Below are 17,171 nucleotides of genomic sequence, written 5' to 3'. Positions count from 1 at the left end.
CTGGGGATCAAGTTTCCCACACAGAAAGTCTGGGGAACACATTCAAACCCTAGCAGCACCCTCATAAAAGAGGCCTGAGGGAACAGCCTGCTCTCTTCTCCTTCTGCCACGCAAGGACACGCAGAAGGCACCAGCCACGAGGACCAGCCCTCAGCAATACCAACTCTGCCGGCACCTTGATCTTGGATTTCCCAGCCTTCAGAACTGTAAGAAATACAGTTTTTTGTTGTTGTTGTTTTTTAAATAAACCATTCTTTTTTGTCACTTAGGTTCATTTCTTTTTTCTTTTTAAAATAATTAAAAACATATATATAAAATAAAATAATGGATTAGAGATGGGTCTCCCTCTGTCACCCAGGCTGGAGTGCAGTGGTATGATCAGAGTTCACTGCAGCCTCCAACTCTTAGGCTCAAGCAATCCTCTCACCTCAGCTTCCCAAATAGCTGGGGCTACAGGCTAGAATTATGAGAAATATATTTCTATTGTATATAAATTACCCAGTCTAAGTTATCTTTGTTATGGCAGCCCAAGTGGACTGAGATGCTATCTGAGGAACTGGGAGGCCCCTGGGAGGCCAACCCTGCCTGCCCTGTGTCTGGCCCTGTTTTCCCACACGTCTGCCACTGGGAAATGGTCATGGGAAGTGGGCACCCTGGCCAGTCTGAACCCTGTGTTTCCCTGATAGTAACTGGCCATTCGCCTTCTGGCCACGACTCTGATAAGAGGTTTCTGGCTCAGAGCCGCTACAAATCAAGAGGTTTCTGGCTCACAACCACTATAAACCCGACAGCAACGATGCTGTCTTTCAAGCCTCATGAATAAAGCTGTTTTATACGGTTGGATGCAAAAAGCATTTCCCCCACCCCCCTGAAATGAAGGCATTAAAAATAATGCTCATTAAAGTCACCTCAGACAGGATAATTAAAGGCAGAACTGTCCCGGACTAAACACAGCTTTCATCCTCGAAAGATGCCGCACCTCCCCCACCCCACCCCACCTTTTTACTTACTATTTTTCCTAATTAGAGAAGTGGCCTGAGAGACAGCGGAGCTTTTGTTGTCTGGCCTCGTATGTTTCTGAGAAAATTATACATAAAGCACCCTTTTGCAGAGCTCTAGAGACAAGGCATGGGTGCTGAGTGGCGTCCAGCACTGGTTAGTAAGTGACAGGAACTGGACTCTATGGGTTGTGTCCAAATGCTCCTTTCACCCACGCTGGTCTAGTAGCCCTCCGCTGACCGTATACCCGGCACAGAAGATCAACACCTGACCTCCATTAACAGTGTCTGCCACACCTCAGCAAGTTCAGATACCAGATTCCAGGTGACACCTTGTCACTGTAGGACCTGCTTACTATGAAACGGCAGCATTCCAAAGGCAGCCCCGGAGCATGAACAAGGCTGATTTAGATATGGGAATTACATACCCTCATGGCCCTATGGTGAAATAAAACATAATGCCAGACCCTGAGCCCTCCCATCCAGCAAGCAGCCCTAGGTATGTGGCCACTTGGTGAAGGTGAAAAGTGTTGTTTCCAGGTACTAAGCAGGGCTCCAATTGCTGGTTGTTCCCANATAATAACCACTTTGTTACAACTGCCTGCAGAGTTCAGTACAGTAACATACTGTAAAGGTTGGTAACCTAGGAGTAACAGGCTAATATACCACACAGCCTAGGTGTGCAGTAGGTTCTAACATCTAGGCTTGTGAGTACACTCGCTGATGTTCACACAATGTCAAAATTGCCTACTGATGCATGAGTCACGATGCATCCCAGTTGTTAAGCTACATGTGACCAAATGTGGAAGAGAAAAGAAGAAAAGGTAAATTAGATGGCAAGATGGAGAATATGTTGGAAGGAGGAGAATATGAAGGGTGTGAAGTAAGGCTGGCAGAGGACTGCCTGGGCTGGCAGGGACCTTTGGAATGTGGGGTTGGCAAGTTTAAAGGGGCTGACTCCCGTTTCTGGTTGGGGTAATGAGCTGATAATGATGCCTTAACTTGGAGCATGAACAGAGATTTCATGGCACGTCAAGAGGAACCCACCTTCCAGGGTTTGAGTGTTGGTGCTCCCCAAAATTCATACTGTTACCTAACCCCAGTGCAACAGTATTAAGAGGTGGGGCGTTTACATTAGGTCATGAGGGCTCTCCCCTCATGAATGGGACTAGTGCTAGTCTTAGTCTGTTTTGTTTTGCCATAACAGAATACCCGAGACTGGGTCATTTATAAGGAACATAAATGTATTTGGCTCATAGTTCTGGAGGCTTGGAATTCCAAGATCGAGGACCTCGCATCTGGCAAGGGCCTTCTTGAAGCGTCATAAGCTGGTGGAAGGCATTACAAGGTGAGAGAAAGAGAGCAAGAAGGGGCCAAACTCATCCTTTTATAATGAACCCACTCCAGCAATAATGGCATTAACCATTCATGAGGGTGGTACCTCCAAGACCCAAATCCATCCCATTAGGCTCCACCTCCAAATACTGCTGCACTGGGGATCAAGTTTCCCACACAGAAAGTCTGGGGAACACATTCAAACCCTAGCAGCACCCTCATAAAAGAGGCCTGAGGGAACAGCCTGCTCTCTTCTCCTTCTGCCACGCAAGGACACGCAGAAGGCACCAGCCACGAGGACCAGCCCTCAGCAATACCAACTCTGCCGGCACCTTGATCTTGGATTTCCCAGCCTTCAGAACTGTAAGAAATACAGTTTTTTGTTGTTGTTGTTTTTTAAATAAACCATTCTTTTTTGTCACTTAGGTTCATTTCTTTTTTCTTTTAAAATAATTAAAACATATATATAAAATAAAATAATGGATTAGAGATGGGTCTCCCTCTGTCACCCAGGCTGGAGTGCAGTGGTATGATCAGAGTTCACTGCAGCCTCCAACTCTTAGGCTCAAGCAATCCTCTCACCTCAGCTTCCCAAATAGCTGGGGCTACAGGCTAGAATTATGAGAAATATATTTCTATTGTATATAAATTACCCAGTCTAAGTTATCTTTGTTATGGCAGCCCAAGTGGACTGAGATGCTATCTGAGGAACTGGGAGGCCCCTGGGAGGCCAACCCTGCCTGCCCTGTGTCTGGCCCTGTTTTCCCACACGTCTGCCACTGGGAAATGGTCATGGGAAGTGGGCACCCTGGCCAGTCTGAACCCTGTGTTTCCCTGATAGTAACTGGCCATTCGCCTTCTGGCCACGACTCTGATAAGAGGTTTCTGGCTCAGAGCCGCTACAAATCAAGAGGTTTCTGGCTCACAACCACTATAAACCCGACAGCAACGATGCTGTCTTTCAAGCCTCATGAATAAAGCTGTTTTATACGGTTGGATGCAAAAGCATTTCCCCACCCCCCTGAAATGAAGGCATTAAAATAATGCTCATTAAAGTCACCTCAGACAGGATAATTAAAGGCAGAACTGTCCCGGACTAAACACAGCTTTCATCCTCGAAAGATGCCGCACCTCCCCACCCCACCCCACCTTTTACTTACTATTTTCCTAATTAGAGAAGTGGCCTGAGAGACAGCGGAGCTTTTGTTGTCTGGCCTCGTATGTTTCTGAGAAAATTATACATAAAGCACCCTTTTGCAGAGCTCTAGAGACAAGGCATGGGTGCTGAGTGGCGTCCAGCACTGGTTAGTAAGTGACAGGAACTGGACTCTATGGGTTGTGTCCAAATGCTCCTTTCACCCACGCTGGTCTAGTAGCCCTCCGCTGACCGTATACCCGGCACAGAAGATCAACACCTGACCTCCATTAACAGTGTCTGCCACACCTCAGCAAGTTCAGATACCAGATTCCAGGTGACACCTTGTCACTGTAGGACCTGCTTACTATGAAACGGCAGCATTCCAAAGGCAGCCCCGGAGCATGAACAAGGCTGATTTAGATATGGGAATTACATACCCTCATGGCCCTATGGTGAAATAAAACATAATGCCAGACCCTGAGCCCTCCCATCCAGCAAGCAGCCCTAGGTATGTGGCCACTTGGTGAAGGTGAAAAGTGTTGTTTCCAGGTACTAAGCAGGGCTCCAATTGCTGGTTGTTCCCAATGATCATCTTCCCCTTCTTCTATGGTAAGAAAAATGTTAGGATGGCATAAGCCCTCCTGGTCCCAGATTTCCCTGCAGTTAGCGGAAGGGATGGGAGCAGCTTCCTTCTCGGGCTCACTCTTGAGAGAAGGTGCGTGCCACCCCGTCCTTTCCTTTCTCGCTTCCTGTAGGCTGAGTGATGACCCAGGAGTAGGAGCTGCAGCAGCCAGTGGGGGCCAGGAGAGGACATCACACGTTGAGAACGAGGGAGTTACAGAACAGTAGTAAGCTGGGTGTCCACGGCCTCTGAGCTGCTACACCGGTGCCTGTGCGGTTACGCAGGAGGAAAATACAGATCTACCTTGCTTCATTATCTGGGGGTCTCTGTCATAGCAGCCCAACCTGAATCCTAACACACCATGGGTGGCTGAAATTAACAGACATATTAATAGTGATAATAGCCAGCTTCTGTTGAATATCAAACTTGTGCCATGCAGTAGACTAGGTACTCTTTCCATGCATTATCTCACTTAATTTCTCATAACAGCCTGGGAGGTAGGGACCATTTGTCCTATTTTACAGACGGAGAAACCAAGGCTCAAGAAAGTGGGCAACGTTATCATGAACTGTAGACAGAACCAGGGTAAGAACACTCAGTTCAGGGCTCCTCCCCTTACCCTGCGCTGGGTACGAGCCCTAAGTTAGCGACTTTTTCTTTCTGTCTCTAAATTATTTCTAAGAACACATTACTTAAGTCAAGGTTAATTCTCAGCAAAAATAGAATAAAGAATTATAGGTCTCTATGTTATTAAAACAATCATTTCAGAACTCAATTATCAATTTCTATTTAAAAGGACTTTGTTTTCAAAGCAAGCTTTTCTATTAAAAATGTGGAAAACAGGGAAAACCTTAAAACTATTGAACAATTATTTGCATTTTAAGAACTGGTATTTTCAAGACAAAACCCCCTGTAGGACAAACGTAAGATCATTTAACTTCTAATTATTTCTTTTTTTTTTTTTTTTTTTGGAAGATGATCTTTGCTCTGTCGCCCAGGATGGAGTGCAGTGGCCCGGATCTCGGCTCACTGCAAGCCTCCGCCTCCGGTTCACGCCATTCTTGCCTTCAGCTGCCCGAGAGCTGGGACTACAGGCCGCTCAGCCACCTCGCCCCGGCATTAGTTTTTTTGTAATTTTTTAGTAGAGAACGGGGGTTTTCACTGTGTTGAGCCAGGATGGTCTCGATCTCCTGACCTCGTGATCCGCCCGTCTCGGCCTCCCAAAGTGCTGAGATTACAGGCTTGAGCCACTGCGTCCGGCCTAATTTTCTTAATCAGTACAATTATTACCCATATTCCTTTACTATTTGAATTTTACCCCAAACACTCTGATCTCCAGAAATCCTAAGAGAATAAGAAGCAATGAAAGAATCTGGTAATACGGTCACATCAAAAAATTAATACAGGCTGGGCACGGTGGGTCACACCTGTAGTCCCAGCACTTTGGGAGGCCAAGGCAGGCAGATTACTTGAGGTCAGGAGTTTAAGATCAGCCTGGCCAACATGGTGAAACCCTGTCTCTACTAAAAATATAAAAATTAGCTGGGTGTGTGGTAGGCACCTATAATCTCAGCTACTCGGGAGCCTGAGGCAGGAGAATTGCTTGAACCCAGCAAGCAGAGGTTGCAGTGAGCCGAGATCTCATCACTGCACTAGAGCCTGGGCGACAGAGTGAAACTACATCGCAAAAAAAGAAAAAAAAATTAATACAGTAATCAATAGTTTTCCTATGGTAAAGACAACAGCCAGTGATTAGATCTAAAGAAAGAAAACACCCTACTTCTTTTATAGTCTAACCTATTTTATTCTAAAATACAAGATACCTAGAAATAAATTTAAATTTACAATATCTACATGAAAGAAAAGTTTCAATCCCCTAAGAGATGAAAAATAAGATTTGAAACAGCGGAGATGCATTTCATGTTCACGTTCTTTAGTAGGAAACATCACAGAAACAATAATTCTTATGTCAATCTATAAATTTAATATAATTCACAGAAAAAATACCAATTAAGTTTGTGGGCAAACTTATTCTAAAGTTCATGTGGAAAGCTAAAAATGCAAAAGTAGCTGGAAAATTCCAAAAGAAAATAAGTAACAAGGCAGGATCAGTCCTATCAGATATTATGATGTATTTTAAATAGTCTAGGTAATTAAAAGGGTGATATTGACACATGAATAGGCAGATCAATGAAACAAAATGAAATGTCCAAAAGTAGACAAAACTGTGTACAAGAATTTAATTTAAGAGAAAGGTGATACTGCAAACTAATAGGGAAAATATATGGAATATTCAATTATCAGTTGAAACAACTGAGAAGCCACCTGAAGCAATGAAACTGGATTCACACCTCATACTTTACACAGACAAACTCCAAGAAGATCAAAGTTTAAAGGCAAACCTGAGACCACAAAACGATCGAAGAGAAACCAGGAGAAAAAGCTTTTGGAAGCTTGCAGTGGTGAGAATCTTTCTAATCCAGGAACCATAAGATAAAAGACTGATAAAATGGACTAGATAAAGATTAAGAACATGTGTATCTCTAGAAACTACCATAAGCAAAATCAAAAGACTAACGATACCCTGGGAAAAAATATACTCAATTCATTCAAAACAGCTTATTTCTGTAATATAAAAGGACCTCCTACAAATTGCTTTAAAAACCAACAACAGAAACAAAAGCCATGATCAAACAATTTACAGAAAAGGGAAAGAGGTCCAACCACACTCATAATAAGTGCACTGCAAATTAAAACTCCAAGATACTATTTTCTACCCAAAAGAATGGCCCAGATCCAATACCTGTTAATACATGGAGGTGAGGGGATGGTGCACCAGGAGCATCAAATAGAACCTTGATAATAAACAATTTGTCGATGTCCATCAAAATCAGAACTGCTAATTGACCCACGATTTCCACTAGGACCTAATCAGATACGTGTACTTATATGTAGAGGAAATAATGGATATATGTATTTATTCCATGATATTGTCTGTGATGGCAAAGAGTGGACACAACTGGAATGCCCATGAGTAGAGGTCTGGTTAAAGAAGCCGGGGCACATCCATGCCAAGGAATCCCACACAGCAAGAAAAACGAATGCGGAAGCTCTTCAGAGACACAGGGAAGAGATCTCCATGGCATGTTGTTAAGTGAAAGAAACAAGGTGCAGAACAGTAAGTGCTGTATGTTGTGTGCTGTCAAAAAGGAGAACAAAAGACACACAAACAACATTATCTCTGGAGGGACACTGCATGAAACCAAAGCTCTGGTGTTCAGTGGGGAAGAGAACGGGACAGCTGGAAACCAGTACACACAGTGCAGCCTACTCTAACCCTGTGAAGAGATGACCTAGGGGTATCACGTTCTTTCAGCTATTAAAAGAAAGAGCATGACAGAGCATCCTTTCTTCTTGTCGCACTAACCACTCACCTTCTGGGTCATTCCTGGGCCTGCGGTGCTATTGTCAATGCTGGGAGGAGACTGGCCACATGGGTTTGGAATTTAGCTCGATTCTGTTAACTGCAGGATTCATTCTGCAGCACCCATGCTTCAGTTGACCATGGAATCTGCCTCTTAATTTAGAAGTCTGCACTTTCACAGACTCCCAAAGCACAGAGCTTAGACAGTTCTTAAGACTGGCCCACAGGAGACTTCTGTGGATTCAATTCATTTGTTCCTTCAGTCAACCAGCTCTCCACAATGAAGACGAGGGCAAAGATGAGGATGATCTTCTCCCCATTTCACAGAGAGGTGAAATGACTCGTTCAGAGTCACACACAGTTTCAGAAGCAGAGGAGGAGTTCAAATGCAGGCAGTCTGTCTCACTTCTCACCACTATTCCACACTGACTCAAAACCTACTCTATGCCATGCCTGTGCCAGACCAGAGATATTCACATAAAAGAAACAATTAGCTCCTAGTTTTTCAGGACCTTTGGTCTAGGAGCAGGGGTATAGATATTGCGGTCAAAGTTTATAAGATAAAACCATTTTATAGAAAAAATTTAAAGATCACACTCTTAAAAAAGAAAAGAGATGTATTTATTTTCGTCTTTGTAAACCCTCTGTCCCTCTTCATAGGGTAGAGCATAGAAACAATTACACACAAACACAACGTGTGGACAGTTAAGCAACAGCCCTGAAAAGTGATCACAGATGAAGTTAAAAGGACTGTTTTCTAAAATACACTGCCCACCCACCCTCAATCTTACCTCAAGGACCAGGTTAATAAAGCCAGGCAAATGTTTGAAAATTGCTGACATGAAATGAAAAAGCTCATAGAGTACTTCATTCAAACGTTTTGAAATTTAAAAGCCTATGAAAAGCAACTCAGATAAAAAAAGTGAACAAATGGTCACTTTCTTTAATGTTATCAAATAATGCAGATAACCTAGACCCGCAGGCTGCACACTGTCAGCTAAAAACGTGCCTCCAGGAACAGGATGTTCATCGCCCCCCAGAGATGTGATGCCAGGTGGGTGGGGGCAAGCCTGGCTTGGCTTGGGGTGACCAGAAAGGAGGAAAAGCCTGCAGTCTCCTGGCAAGGCATTTAACATCTGTGGGCCTCAGTTGCCTCGCTTGTGAAATGGGCATAGTCACAACCTTTGGGCAGAACTATGAGGCTCAGAAGGGCAAGTCTGCTAAGGATCAGGACGGGGCCTGGCTCCCAGCAGTGGCTGCCGGGATGCCCTTCCCTATCTCCCAACACACAAGCTAACCACAGGCCCCTGGAGACCACGTCCTCACTCCTGTGCAACCAGGAAGCCCTGCCAGAGTGGGTGAAGAGTGAACTCCAGGCTGGTTTACAGGCGTGTTCACTGATCCTTTATTGAGTGTATTAGTTTCCTGTGGCTGTTAAAAAATACCACAAATGGTGTGGGTTAAACGACAGGAACTCATTATCTCTCTGTTCTGGAGGCTGGAAGCCGAAGTCAAGGTGTTGAAGTCAAGGTGTCTGCTGGGCCTGCTCCCTCTGAGCCGCTGGCTGAGACTGCTCCATCTCCTTCCCGGCCTGTGGAGGCAGCTGCCATCCTTGGTGTCCTTGGCCAGCAGCTGCACTGCTCCTCTCTGCTTCTCCCCATGCACGTGACGTGCACACAATGGTGGCCACGTGGTCTTGTCAGGTTGGATTAAGGACCTGCTCCACTCTAGTCTGACTTCATTTAACTCAGTACATCTGCAAAGGACCCTATTTCCAAATAAGGTCACATTCAGAGGAACTCCTGTGATCTTTCTGGGGGACGCAATTCACCCCGTACCACTGAGCAGTCGCTAACTGGGTCACCAGTGAAGGCACGAAAAGTCATGTACAGGCTGAACCTTTCCAACCCCTGTTTGGGAGGAGTCCTGGTGCAGAGTGACAGCTGGGGGCCAGGCCACAGGCACCAGCATGGGAGGGCTGCCCGCCTGACCCAGGCATCGGCTGACACAGCAGGGTGGAACCCCAGGGGGGCAGCAGCCAGGACAAGTCACTCAACTAAGCAAGCCCAGGTCCTCCTGTGTAAAGAGAGTGATAACAACACCTGGCCACCTGCATAAATAAGGCAGCTCTCAGGCCACAGAACCCCAGATCTCAGCCCAGGAAGCACCATCCACCCAGCTGACCAAGCGAGAGTTGCAGGAGTCTCCCTGCGTCAGCCTCCACATCCAGGCATGCCACCGGCCCTCCCTGGCATCTCCGCCACCGCTTCTGTGTGTTTCCTCTCTGCCACGTGGCCGGACCCCACCTCGAGGCTGAGAGCTGGCGCCTATCCCCTGCCCACCCATCCCACCAGGCTCCATGAGGAGGTCAGAGCAGAGGACCCAGCCCTCCACAGTGGCCCTATGACTGACACTGGCTCCATCAGCTCACCCACCCATCAGGAGGAAGCCAGACTCCATCTAAGGCCATTCCAATCAATAGACCACTGAGATGGTTTAACTTGATGAATAATTCTCAGGTGTATTTAGAAGAATAAACAGGCAAGAGTAGCTAAGGCATTTTTGAAAAAGGAAAAATAACAAGAAAGGGACCTGAGTTGTTAAGGTGGATCCTGAGTTGCTAAGGTGGATCTTGAGTTGTTAAGGTGGATCTTGACTTGTTAAGGTGGATCTTAAGTTGTTAAGGTGGATCTTGAGTTTTAAGGTGGATCCTGAGTTGTTAAGGTGGATGACATAACCACATGAATTGAAACAAATGAGCTCTTGGAGCAGATTTTGAAAAGACTGTCATGTTACAAAACAATTTTGGGTACAATAGGAAAGAAAAACAGACTGTTCCACAGATGGTGTTAGAACAACCAGTTATATGGAAGATCCTCAAGTCACATCCTTCCCTCAACCTTTCCACCATAATAAGTTACAGATTCTCAAATAGTTCTACATAAAAATAAATGAAGTCTTCTATACTTCCCCAGGCTTTTATAATTCCATGGCAAACACGGATTACTTTTGTAGTGAGGGAATAAACAATAAAAGTGGAAAAAATAAATGAAGCTTTATCTAAACCTGAAGGAAATACAGGGAAACATGTAACTGACATCAGATGGGACTGGACAATGAGAGAAACAGTCAAAAAACTCAAGAGTCTGGCCAGGTGCGATGGCTCACGCCTGTAATCCCAGCACTTTGGGAGGCTGAGCTGGGCGGATCACCTGAGGTCGGGAGTTTGAGACCAGCATGACCAACATGCAGAAAGCCCGTCTCTATTAAAAACACAAAATTAGCTGGGCGTGGTGGTGAATGCCTGTAGTCAAAGCTACTCAGGAGGCTGAGGCAAGAGAATCACTTGAACCTGGGAGGTGGAAGTTGCAGTGAGCCAAGATCGTGCTATTGTGCTCCAGCCTGGGTAACAAGAGCGAAACTCCATCTCAAAACAAACAAAAAAACTCCAGAAGTTTTCAAATTGTACTAGGAAAAAAACAATACAAATTGAAGGGCAAGCGACAAAGTGAGAAAAATTTTTGCAACAGGTGTTAACAAGGGATTATTGTTCTTAAGATATTAAAAATGTCTTGCAAATCAGTAGGAAAAGCATAAAATTTCCTGATTTCCCCCTTCACAGACAATTCAAAATGAAACTATAACTGTCCAATAAGCCTATGGCTGAAAATGTAAAAATGCAGAGATAAAACAACACACCCTGGCTGGGCACGGTGGCTCACGCCTGTAATCCCAGCACTTTGGGAGGCCAAGACGGGCAGATTACAAGGTCAGGAGATCGAGATCATCCTGGCTAACACGGTGAAACCCTGTCTCTACTAAAAATACAAAAAATTAGCTGGGCGTGGTGGCGGCGCCTGTAGTCCCAGTTACTCGGGAGGCTGAGGCAGGAGAATGGCGTGAACCCGGAAGGCGGAGCTTGCAGTGAGCCGAGATCACGCCACTGCACTCCAGCCTGGGTGACAGAGTGAGACTCCGTCTCAAAACAAACAAACAAACAAACAAACAAAAAAAACACGTTTTGGGTTTGTTTGGTAAAGAACCATTCATTACTATTAAAGTTAATGAAAAATGTTAATCATGGTGCAGGGATACAGGCTCTTCCATGTGTGCCTTGTTCCAAAAAAGGTGCGGGCCACGTGTCTGTGGCACTTAAACATATCTACTCTCTTTCACTATCTCACTTCAGTCTAAAAGTCTGGACTAAAAGATTGAACAGAAATAAAAGTCAAAGGTGAAGATGTTTATCACATCATTCTTTTTTTCTTTTTTTTGAGACAGAGTTTCACTCTGTTGCCCAGGCTGGATGCAGTGCAGTGGTGCAATCTTGGCTCACTGCAGCCTCTGCCTCCCAGGTTCAAGCAATTCTCCTGCCTCAGCCTCCTGAGTAGCTGGGATTACAGGTGCCCGCCACCACGCCTGGGTAATTTTTTGTATTTTTAGTAGAAACAGGGTTTCACCATATTGGCCAGTCTGGTTTCGAACTCCTGACCTCAAGTGATCTGCCCATCTCGGCCTCCCAAAATGCATAAGCCACTGCGCCCGGCCACATAATTCTTTATAATAGCAAAACTTTGAATGTAATCTTAATGTTCAAAAGTAGAAAAAAATTTACATCAAATATGGAATATTATGCCCCCATTAAAAGAAGGTTTTCCTTAATGACAAAATAAGTGCCCAAATAAAACCGAAAGCTACTTAAATTGCATTTGGTGACACAATTTCATATATTTCACATATTGTTGAACACAGTGTTGCTATTATTATTCTGAGACTGCTGCATGTGTATCATGGAATAAAGCAAGTGAATTAGGTGGTGTTGCTGAGAGACAGGATTTTCAGCAACAGTAAAAGATCATGTTAAGTAAAACTAGGTAGCTTTGAATTTAAATTGAAAATAGTAGCATGGCCGGGCGCGGTGGCTCAAGCCTGTAATCCCAGCACTTTGGGAGGCCGAAGCGGGTGGATCACGAGGTCAGGAGATCAAGACCATCCTGACTAACACAGTGAAACCCCGTCTCTACTAAAAATACAAAAAATTAGCCGGGCGTGGTGGCGGCGCCTGTAGTCCCAGCTACTCGGAGGCTGGGGCAGGAGAATGGCGTGAACCCAGGAGGTGGAGCTTGCAGTGAGCCGAGATGGTGCCACTGCACTCCAGCCTGGGCGACAAAGCGAGACACTGTCTCAAAAAAAAAAAAAAGAAAGAAAAAAGAAAATAGTAGCATGTACTTAGGATGCATTTTATCTTAAAAACAAATAGGCAAACACGTTCTAGTTCTGTGCTGAAAAGGCCTAATAACTAATGAGTTTCAATGAGTAGCCACAGCACCCATATTCACCACGGTCTCTACATATTTCCTCTTTAAAGGAATAGATAAGGTCAGTCTGGACCATCTTGTCACAGTGGAAGCAAAGAAACTACCGGGGACAATTAGGGTCATGTCAAAAGGACTCACATCCCACCCTGAAGCTCCCACTGTCCAAAGATGAGAGCCCTTAGTCGTCAATAGAAATAACTGCAATTGATTGAAATACATTAAATAGGTTTAAGTATGTGAGGTTGTAATGGTACTAAAAACAGAACTCAGTGGTCACTTTCGGAGGGTGCTTGGGAACAAACTCATTATTTGGAAAACTGGTAAATCAGGGAGAAAAAATAAAAACATCCATCCTGCTGTTCCTAAGTGAAGTGTACCACAGGGTAGCTGAACAGTGGATGCAGGGGGTGGGGGTGCGGTTCTCTTTGTAGAAGTATTCCAGATAATGAAGAAAGAAGAGTAACAGGGCCAGGCACGGTGGCTCATGCCTGTAATCCCAGTACTTTGGGAAGCCGGGCAGATCACTTGAGGTCAGGAGTTCAAGATTGGCCCTGGCCAACATGGTGAAACTCCATCTCTACTAAAAATACAAAAAGTAGCTGGGCGTGGTGATGCACGCCTATAATCCCAGCTACTCAGGAGGCTGAGTCATGAGAATCACTTGAACCCAGGAGGTGGAGGTTGCAATAAGCTGAGATTGCATCACTGCACTCCAGCCTGGGCGACACAGCAAGACTCTGTCTCCAAAAAAATGAAACAAAACAAACAAAAAACAAACAAGACAACCAAGAAGAGTAACAGGATCAAACTATCATTATTTTACAAATCCTTACATAATAGATCTGGGCAAGCATGATCAACACCTGTGAACCTCACGAAAAGGAACACCTTCATTCTGTGCCTCCCGCAGGGCGTGCACCCCACCACTTCATATTCTTACCCCCAAAACCAAACCTGAAGCTTATGCAGCCTGGAGATCTACCCAGCAGTTTACAGGAAATACAGGGGCACAGGAATCTATTAAATGACACCACAGGGAGACAATCATCAAAATCCAGATGGTGGGAAACTCTAGGACAAAGGACTGAGTTTTCTCAACAAATAAATGGTAAGAAAAAAATTAAAGGGAAGGAGGCAAAACCTGTGGGCTAAATGAGACTTCACAGACTCAACAACCAATCACAACATGGGAACCCTGATTGGATCCTGGTTCAAACCACCCAAGCACCAGGAAACAACTGGAGAACTTGAACATCAACTGGATTGCTACTGGAAATTAAGAATTTGTTAATTTGTAATTTGTTTACGTGTAATACATGGTATTTTGGTGATGTTTTTTAAATGCCTTTGACTTTTAAATATTTATACTAAATATCTGTCAAAACAATAAACAGATTATGTCTATAATTCGCTTCCAAATCACCCAGGTGGCTAATAGGTGGGAAACAGATGTTTACATATGAAACAAGAAGGACTGTGATTTAGTAATTGCAGAAACCAGGTGACTGGTATATGGGGCTCACATCTTCCTACTTTTGTACAGTGTTTGAAATTTTTCCATAACAAAAAGGGGGCCTGGGGCGGTGGCTCCCACCTGTAACCCCAGCACTTCGGGAGGCTGAGGCGTGTGGATCACCTGAGGTCAGGAGTTTGAGACCAGCCTGGACAACATGGTAAAACCTCATTTCTACTAAAAATACAAAACTTAGTTGGGTGTGGTGGCGTGCACCTATAATTCCAGCTACTTGGGAGGCTGAGGTAGGAGAATCACTTGAACCCAGGAGGTAGAGGTTGCAGTGAGCTGAGATTGTGCTACTGCACTACAGCCTGGGTGACAGAGCAAGATTCTGTCTCAAAAAAATAAAATAAAAAGGGTTAGAAGACATTCCAAATGAGATTTTTTTCTCTAAACAATTTAATGACATAGAGAAATGTTCACAATATGGCCAGGATGGAAAAAAGCTACCAAACTAATACAGAGTGTTCTCTCTGTCTTGTTATATACACACAAACACTTCTGAAGTCAAGAGAAGAAAATTCAACACGATGTTAATAACAACTGTTATCTCTTTATGGTGGTATAATGGGTGTTTTTAAAATCTCCTCCTTTATATTTTCTGTTTTCTATTATGTGTATGCCTTACAATTATAGAAATAGATTTTAAAACGCATCGAACCTGGGATTTGTTAGGGAAAGCCCAGCTGTGATGTTCATAGTGTGTTTATTTCTGCTTTTCCTAATCACTTCCAACAGTTTCCTGAACAGCCAAGAACTCAGAGGCTTTTGCCACGCAGAACCCCCAGATTTTGTCAACTAAACAATTCACAGCAGACCTACTACAGAAGCACCTTCCCCAGGCACAGACAGATGGCACCCACACTTCTTTACCCCAAGGGGAAAATAACCACAAAGAAAAAAAGCCCTTGGCAAAGATGAGCATGGCACTGCCCGTCCCAGTAGGATGGACTGGCCATCTAGCCACTGAGACAGGGCAGTGCCGGGTGGGCTAGTGGGATCTGTAAGGAAAGCTCTGTCAAGTGGAGAAAATAATCCTAATAACCTGTTCATCCAAACTGGGAAACATCATTTGGGATCTCAGAAGAGGTTCCGTGAGAGGGCGAAATAGTGAAAGGTGTCCCAATCCTGGTGTGGCTCTCCCTTCCGGACGGGCAAACACCTTTACGGTTCCCACTGTTGAGCAGCCTCGGCTTCCCAAATGCTTTCCATGCAGTCTGACAAGTATCCCACCCTAGCTGGCTGCCTTTTGCTTCCGTGAAAATCCACGGAATCCCTTTGCCCTGCTTTTCTTATCTTATGCCTGTTTCCCTGGCATGCATGGACATTTTTTGGCCTAGCAGTCGTATGTTGCTAGGACATATGGACCAAAAAAAGCAAGCCCCAGACCTTGCTGCCCTGTAGTCTTCAGTCAGTGGGGGAGGGAAGACAGACACCCAAGATTGCCCCTTCCCCTATTCTATAAACATGCAAGTTGTGGGGGTCTCAGTTCATGTCCACATTTTTTTTTAAACGTAAGGAGATAAATAGCAAAAACTCCCATGGGAAAGTCGGATGGCATCCCTTTAAGACAGCTGCCCCCTAAGGCAGGCTGGGGAACAGAAACAAGCCACTTTACATTTTTGGCAGCAGGACCAGGGGACTTCCATAAAATTGTGCAGAGATGGGAACTGGCTGCTGCCCAGGCGCCAAATTCCTCGTGCCGCTTCGCCCCTCAAGAACAAGTCGCTTCTCCCGACCTTGTGGCCACAAGGACTCTCCAGAGAAGCATCCGTGTGTGCCCAGGCTGGTCACCACCACAAGTCCAGCCTGGCCATGTCTTGGTGACCTCTCCTAGCTGTAATGACTGTTTCCACCACCAGGGGCAGACGCGGCAAAGACAGGCCCATCACCCACAGGCCTGGAAGAGGAGCCGAGTAGAGCCAGGCTGAGGGACCCGCCACCCCCAGTGCCTTTTGCTTCCCCAAACTGGGCTCTAGCAGTTGCTGGGCCTGGTTAGCCACAGGGAGATTCCACCCAAGGAGGGCCTGTTCGGCATCATGGTGAGCAGGCACTGCCCTCTGAAAGTACAAAAACCATTTGTTAATAGCTTAGATAACTGTGGGAGTGCTTTGAGGGTATTTTAAATGATTTATCTACTTGGAGAGACTGGAGTAGCCAGCATGTAACAGTTCTTACAAACAGAAGCTCCTGCTGGCTCGCAGCCTTGGGCAATTTGCCTCAGTTTCCTCACCTGTAATACAAGGTAGAGAACCATATTCACCTGACAGGGAGTTTGTGGGAGGATAAAATGAAGTCTTGGCAAGCACGCAACATGTTCTCCGTACATATTAAGGGCATTGGTAGTGTTTTTTATCCTATTCAAAATAACAGGGGTTCAAGACAGCAATGGCACGTTGGAGGAAACAATAGGGGTGCAAACTGGAGAACACAGACAATGAATTCTACACAAGTTCAACAGCAGGAAATGTCAGGGAAGGGGCAGATGAGCTGTGGTACTGAAAGGAGCTGCCACAAAAGTTCCTGCTCAGGCAATCAGACAGCGCGCTGCAAACTGGTTTTGAGTTGATGAGTTTGCACAGCACTGTGTTCTTGGCACCCAGCACAGCTGGTGGCTCATAGTAGGAGCTTGTTAAGTATTTTGGAAGGATGGGAGGAGGGGATTGTGATATAAGTAGCCATCTACTCAACAATTCCTCTGTGCCACGCATGGTAAACATTTCCACATAATTTAACTCTGGTTTTATTACTGTCATTTCACAGATGACATGGAGTCTCCAAGAGGTTTCCCCCCGCCCCACCCTGCCCCCACCCTCACCC

General features: G+C 45.2%; 1 protein-coding gene across 12 annotated transcripts in view; it reads right to left on the bottom strand.

The window, feature by feature from the left end:
* COL23A1 (collagen type XXIII alpha 1 chain) overlaps nt 1-17,171 on the bottom strand; it is a 359,675-nt gene that overhangs the window by 212,091 nt on the left and 130,413 nt on the right. The window lies entirely within an intron of this gene.

This window comes from Rhinopithecus bieti, unplaced genomic scaffold (assembly GCF_001698545.2).
Source record: "Rhinopithecus bieti isolate Rb0 unplaced genomic scaffold, ASM169854v2 scaffold_26546, whole genome shotgun sequence".
Classification (NCBI taxonomy): domain Eukaryota; kingdom Metazoa; phylum Chordata; class Mammalia; order Primates; family Cercopithecidae; genus Rhinopithecus; species Rhinopithecus bieti.
This window is presented reverse-complemented; position numbering and strand designations above follow the sequence as displayed.